Genomic DNA, 7,508 nt, shown 5'->3' on the forward strand with positions numbered 1-7,508 from the left:
AAATGTACATCTAATCATCATGTTGGAAGGAAGGAAATGAGAGGAAGACCATCATATGCAATCCCAGTTAGACACGTTTCCATGTTATTTGTTACTTTCAGGTGGTTTCAATGGAGATTTTCTGACATTTTGCAATAAAAAACAAGCTTGAAAGGCTTTTCATGAGAGCCACCTACATTCACAGCTCAGCTTCTCAACAAATGGATTTACTTTACAAAATTAGCATAAGTTAAGAGGAATATGAAGAGGGTTTGCAATGGTATATTATTTACTGCCAAGATACATTGATACAACAAAGAAATAGTCAACCAAACACAAATGTCCTTACTTGCAAAGTAATTTTTTTTAATGGTTTCATTCAGCTGTAAAAGCTGTAAAAACAAACATGCTCTTAGACACTTGCCTGTTATTCTTCCAGTTTTGTGACTGCACATCGTGTTTGACAACCCTAAAAAAGATGGGGACGTGAACGACCAGGATTTGTGTAGGATAATCCCTTGTATCTCACTTGTTCACTTCAGGGCTGGGGTGTAAAAAAAGGATTAATGTCCTTAAAGCTGTTCTTAATGGTATGCAAGGAAATTGAAAACATCTATGGTTTATTTAAAATAAACTCTGGGGAAATTTCACAACGGTACTTTAGGTTGTTTAGGGTACCTAAATATATGCAAATCTGTCTCTCTGTACTGATGCAAGTTTCCCAGATTTAAATGTAAGACCACTATTCTTATATGTTTATGAAAATTACAATCAGAGCATCATATTTTGCATTTTCAAAGACCATAGTGTGTTTTGATGTGGGAAGGGGAACAGAGACCTGCTGTGCGCCTGTCTTTACCAAACGAACAGGTCAGGAATGAGGAGAATTTATAGTTCATCCTCTCTTCTTCACTAAGATCCAGTTGATCTTAGTGAAGTGATGTTAGTAAATTGGATCTTCGTGAGTTTTTCCACAGTTTGTTAAAAGCTCACTGAATAATTTCTCCTGCTCTCAGCTCTTGTACCAAGAATGAGATGAAACGACTGTTTCTTTTCAGTTATTAAGTTATTCCAAATTTAGTAGACTTTGTGTACTAATTTCACATTGGGTGGCATTGCTGTTTTCTTCACTGCAGCATCACCCAATGACTTAGAAATTTTATTCTGATGGGTTTCTCCCAGTCAGAGGTGATTCTGCGATTTTACAGTCCGTTTCCACCCAAAATGGGGTGTTTCTTTTTCCAGGGCAAGGAAGTGACATGATCTGATATTACTGGCTGCACAGCATTAGTAACTAGCACATACATTAATGCTGACCTTTACACTTTGGAGCAATTTTAGTCAGTTGAACAGACTTATAGAGTGTATGCAAATGTAGGAAAAGGTAGTTCCTTGCTTAGCATATTCAAATCCACGTAGCTTTTCTCCTACTTGCTGACAAACGTTATAAAACTTTCTGCTTAAGAATAATCTAAAATGTATTCTACTTTTTATTACTCTACAAAATAAAACTAATTAAAAGCATCAAGGAAACTCTCCACCATCCTGTTCCAGCTCAGTTGCTTGTGGTGATGTTTTATTTATAGTAATACAGAGCACGGAGTGACGGTTGCTGCAGTAACATCAGGGTCATCTACGACTCTGACTCAGCTTCAAAATAGTCATCTTGTGTTGAGGTAAATATTTTGAGAACAGCATATTTACCCTGGAACCTCTTTGCTTGTTTTAATTACACAGTAATAACCGTTATTGTCCATCACATTGCAATGGTAAAAAAAATAAAAATAATCAAAAATTTTATAAAATAAAACAAAAATAATTATTACAAAAGTTCACATATGAAATTTTTGTAAACATGTTCAAAAAGTCATACCAAAACACATCACATTAGTGTTGTTCACAGTTTTCTATCTCCTTTTGAAAATTAAATCAGAAGCGAGGAACTCGGAGGAAAAAAGATGAGGCAGTGTGTTTTAAAGGAAATGAGATACCCTGCTATGACAACCTCGTCTTCTTTCTTTTTTCACTGTTTGCAACTGACAGCTGGACTGTTGATTGTGTGATCAGTCCTTACTCCCTTAAAAAACGATTCCTGTAATAACTTAAGTTCAGTGAAATTACAAAAACTCAACAAGCACTGCAGAAACAGATGCTCGGTGGGCATTCACCATCTTCGCCCTCCAGTAATAACAGTTCATGTTATTACTGGAGATGAATCCGGCAAGTTCGATTTCATCTCCCAATCGGAAAGAATCCAATTTGAAAACTAAAGTCAGGATGTCTCTACTTTGGAGCGATTTTTACATCGAGCCTCTCTGCCTCACACTATCTTCTGTATCATGTGAACATTTTGTTAAACGACCGCTGTGACATTTTCAGTTTGTTTCAACAAGCATTCCATGTCACCAGACGGATGTCATATGACAGGATACATCATTTCTGAATGACACTTTTATAAAACAGCACTGAGCCTTGACTCAAGTGTGATATGTCATAGTTTGCCTGTGGGGAAGTGCACAATATTTTAAACACGTCACATTTCTCTCTCTCTATATATATATTTTTTATTATTTAATTATCTCTGTTTTAATAAAATAGAAAAAACTGGAAGAAACATTTGCATTTGTTCATGAAGTATGTTTTTTTTATTTTTATGGGACTGTGCAATGTGCCAGTGTAGCAAGCCAAAATTAGCCGTCCCCCCTAACTGGTCTTCTGTTTTTGCTTTGCTGTCTCGCAGTTTTCTCAAACAAGTTTTATTGTCACACAAAAGAACCTGTCTAGATACAACTCAGTTTTCAAATTAATTCTATTAGGGCAAAGGAGTTCAAGTCAAAATTTCCCAATGAGAAATAGTTTGTTGAAGTTATGTGACACATACTGTACACTTTCAGTGATTTTTCAGACAGCTAAGTTCCCCTGGAACATGGAACAATTGGGTACATAAGCAGAAGTTAATCCCAATGACTAAATGATTCATCAGAGAGGTCACAAAAGAACCCAGGGCAACAACTAATGCACCGGAGACCTTACCTGCCTCCAGGTCAGTATTCATGTTTCAGCAATAAGAAAGACAGTCAGACATGGAGATAGTAGTGAGATGGCCTGGGGCTTCTCTGCTGCTTCATGACCTGGAAATCTTGCCATCGTTATCAAAATCAAGAAATCTGCTTATTCCTAGAAAGTCTTCAATAGGCTTTCCACTTTGGGACTCAAAGTGCAAGCACAGTGGCGTAATGCAGCAAGACACAGACCTGAAGCACATCAGCAAGTCCACCTTGGAATGGCTAAAAAAAAAAAAAAAGTCAAGGTTTTGAAATGACCTCATTAAAGTCTGGACATAAATCCAATTGAGATGCTGCGGCATAACCTTAAAAGAGCTATTCATGCTTGAAAACCGTCTAATGTGGCCGAATTAAAACAATTCTACAGAAAAGAGTGGACCTGCTCAGGGATGTAGAAATGCCAGTAATGACAAGCAAGGAGACGGCAAGAGATGGGAAAACAGTTGTGTTGAAGGGGCAGTCACTTTTTCACATAAGGTAAAGTTGTTTTGGAAAAGTGATTTCCATTATTAAGCTAAATCATCATTTGATTGCAAATAAGTGCAAGTGTCTTGCACTTATTCAAGTTGTCTTTATATCTTAAACTGGAACTTTATGTCCTAAACTTCAAGGAGGCAATTACAATTTCAAAGTTCCTTTTCTACTCAGGAAAAAAAAACTGCAGAGACAAGGAGGGGATCTGTAGACATTCTGTAGCAGCACACACACTCATTAAAATCAGTGCTTTTGTGTGGGAGAAAAGTCATGGAGGCAAAGTAACCGCTTAATACCGCCACTCTGAACTTTAGACAACGTGGTCAGAGAAAGAAGTACACTCCCCATAAGCATTTACCCACTCTGCACTTTCAGTGGTCCCACAAAGTCCACTAAATCAAAACTGCTCATCTTGTTCCTGAAGGTCAGCTAAATTGCCAAATAGATAATACAGAACAGGGGCTGCTCTTTTTTTGTGCCAGGGAGAGCACTGAAAGAGTGCTGTGACATTTTAAAGGTTTGTAGTTGGTAGCAAGACAATAACTTGTTAAAAGTGACCAAAGTCATCCTTTTTTTCCCCGTTTCAATTAAATAATATGTCAACACAGTCCCTGAGAGAGCGAGTTAATTAAACAAAGCAGAACATTTGGCAAAAGAAATGACAGAATTATATAACAATATCTTTAAATACCTACCTCTCTTTTCTCTGAAAACAAGGTTCATTTGTGACTTTTCTTCCAGAATGCGTTACTACTTCTTGAATTCTTGTTAGGCATGAATCATCTTTTACTCTTTTTATGCATTGTGGTAGAACTCTGAGCTTCTTTCTTTCTTTCTTTTTCTTTCTTTTATTTATTTATTTACTTATTTATTTATTTACTTATTTCATGATCCATCTTCTGCTTCACCCACACAGATCATTCACACAGCCAAAGTACTATAAGCAGCTTCACATACATACACAGGAGAAAAATGCACACTTCAGCCGTTTTCTACAATAATCATTTAGATAGTGTCCCAGTTTTGTTTTTTCTTTTTTTCTGAGGTCTGATGAGAGAGTATAAAAAAAAAACTTGCAGTGATTACCAACTTACACAAGCCTACTGATCAGAAAGAAAGAGAGCAGGCCTCATCTGACACCGGCACTCAGGTCTTTTTGAAATAAGACATGCAATAGATTTTAGGGCGAGATGCAGAGAAAGAGAGAAAGCCAGTGGAAGGGGTGAACACAAATATCCTCTTATCTCTAAAAGTGTAGTTGAAAACTTGGAGCGTTGCTATGTAAACTTTATGTTTTGTTCTTAAAAAAAAAATAAAAAATCAAATATATCAGTAACACTTAGCTAGAAGACATACAAGTCCATCTCATGAATAAATGAAATATTTTAGCAAATTATTTCAAAATGTGAAACTGCAATTTTGTATAATTTCATTAAACACAGGGATATCTTTCAAGCTTTTCATTCTGTTCTATTCTATTTCACACTATTTTTATGGGTTACAGATAATGGAGATCTAAAATCAGTTTAAGTTTCCTGGAAACTTTGAACATTGTAGAAGACTAGAGAAAAAAAAATATGATGTGTGACGCCCTTATGGTGCTTTACACAATCATGGAAAAGAGTGTTGACTTGACAGTTGCCCAGTGGACACTTTGAAAGTCAGATGTTGGTTGTTAACTCTGCACATAACAGAGAGATGAATGGAAGGAAAAAGGTATACCAGACAACAGGTATAACGACAGCCTTAAAACAGACTTTGAAGCAAAGGCTGTTCAAGATTTTTGCAGAGACTCACAAGGCATGGCCTGCAAATTGAGTCATTGCTTTAAAACTTACCACAAAATGACATCTAGCTCACAGGCTACAGCTGTCAGATTTCTTAGTTTAAGCCACTTTTTAAGCTGAGGGAACATCCAGCTGGGCTAAGGAGAAAAAGAACAGGATGGTTGCTCGGTGCTCTAATGTTCTCATTTCAGATTAAAGTAATTTTTCATTTCATTTGGAAGACAAGGTCCCAGAGTCAAGAGAAAGAGCAAAGAGCCACAGACTCTTGGTTATCTTAAATGCAGTTTTTAGCTTTATAAAGATATTGATTTAAGTTTTTGCAGGGACTTGACACAAACACCTGATTTAATCACATGGTAACACTGTTTGATTGTCAAACAAATACATCAGATCTTATCCCTGTAGGTAATTTTATAATATTGACAAGAGGAATATGAGAGACACCAGATCCAACAATACAAGTGAGCTGAAGGCCTCTACTAAAACCAAACAGGTTTCTTAACCTCTCCTCAGCACGTTCCTCCATGGCCTGGCACATTTATTCAGTTGTTTATGGAGGAGTAACCCAGTCCGAGTTTTCAACACTGTACTAGAGCATACGTTTAAGAGAAACTAAATGTTGTACTTTCATTAATTAGAATCCAAATAAACTGCAATAAGATTCTCATGGTATGGATCACTCTCATTTTGAAAAATAACATGAATTTGAGATATTAACCAATAGAATTGCATAGCCCTCTCTGTTTTTTTAACCTGCAGATTCATAGCTTGAAAACTACAGTCATAAAAGGGACTTTTGTTAATGAGAACAATGGGGAGCACTTCCTTCATTTTCAGAGCTTGTCTTCTGTGTTATTTGCACTTGGAAATATGTCCAAGCATATGGAATATTTTGTCCATAGTAGCCATGTGCCAGCCACCTGACCAGCACTGGAAAGCAACACGTGAAAAGGAGATGATATATCCTTTATACAGCACGTAAAAAGTCTAATTTATGGCATTTTTCTGCCTATTTCAGTAAAAGAAATAAAGCTAAAGTGGTTTGGAAACCTTGACCTTTTAAAACCTCTGCATACCTTCACACTGCTAACTGACCCATAGCTGTAAAATCTTCTAGAATCTAAAATGTAGGTGTCTGCCTGTGTCTGTTTCTTTCTTTCCAGCTAAAATAAAACAAGCTTTCACCATTCATAACAGAAACAGTTTAATTAACTCCAATTTAACCAGATCTAACTAAGAAGCACTGATTGGAAAGTAGTAAACAAAAAACAAAAGCAAACATGTATTGATTCAGCAGTCTCTAAAGCCTCTTAATCCCCTTTTTATATTACTATTGTATTTTTTTTTCTTTCTGTTCGATATGAGTACTGCATGAGTTTTGTTTCATTTATAAATCAGTTTCAGTCCCTGATGGGGGTAAATTTTCTTTGCAGGACATGTTGGCCTCCAGTCAAATTATAAAGAGTACCTGTGGGAAGGTTTGGCTCTGCGATGAGATTCCAGAACTGCACTGATCTTCAAAAACGGGGCACAGTACACTCACTTCACTAATGACCGGAGGAGTCTATAAAGAGCAGCTGAAATTAATGCACAGCCTTGAGCTCAGCAGACCTGTTGATGTAGAAAAATTGCCAAAAGCACAGCAGTGTAATTCTTGACGCTGCAGCCCTTAGCCTATTTTATTGAAGCTAATTACCTGTTCAGGTATTAAAAGTTGAATCTAATTCGATAAATAATGGTGTCCCATCACTTAAGTGTCATAAGACTTCACTCTTTGATTTTGTCAGATTAAAAGGTTTTGGTAAAATGAATGATTATGAGGGTCTGTTAATATTATTTTTTTTCTGTACTAATGTAACTAGGCAGTGAAATGTTTTTCAACCAATATGGTATTTTGAAAACATTTTTATTAGATTGCCTCTTGTTTAGATGCTTTGTCTTCTCAGAAGTGTTGTACAACACGTGGGCACTTTTAGTGCAGCCGCTTTCTTCCAATTCAGACATAAAATTGATGTCCTATCCTAGTAATAGAACATGATGAAGATACTGTTGGCAGTAGGATTGCTCCATACAAAATGTAATAAATAGGTCTCTGTGGTTGATATAAATACCCTCCCATTTAATTCTGCAATATAAATGTACTTGCAATAGGGCTAGGCAAAAATAAATATGTTATATACCTTATATCTCCTGATAAGCACTA

At 36.3% G+C, this 7,508-nt stretch overlaps 1 protein-coding gene across 1 annotated transcript in view; it reads left to right on the forward strand.

The window, feature by feature from the left end:
- LOC103136602 (CUB and sushi domain-containing protein 1) overlaps positions 1 to 7,508 on the forward strand; it is a 444,439-nt gene that overhangs the window by 291,592 nt on the left and 145,339 nt on the right. The gene's annotated exons all lie outside the window — the stretch shown is intronic.

The sequence above is a fragment of the Poecilia formosa genome, unplaced genomic scaffold (genome assembly GCF_000485575.1).
Source record: "Poecilia formosa unplaced genomic scaffold, Poecilia_formosa-5.1.2 Scaffold33, whole genome shotgun sequence".
Classification (NCBI taxonomy): domain Eukaryota; kingdom Metazoa; phylum Chordata; class Actinopteri; order Cyprinodontiformes; family Poeciliidae; genus Poecilia; species Poecilia formosa.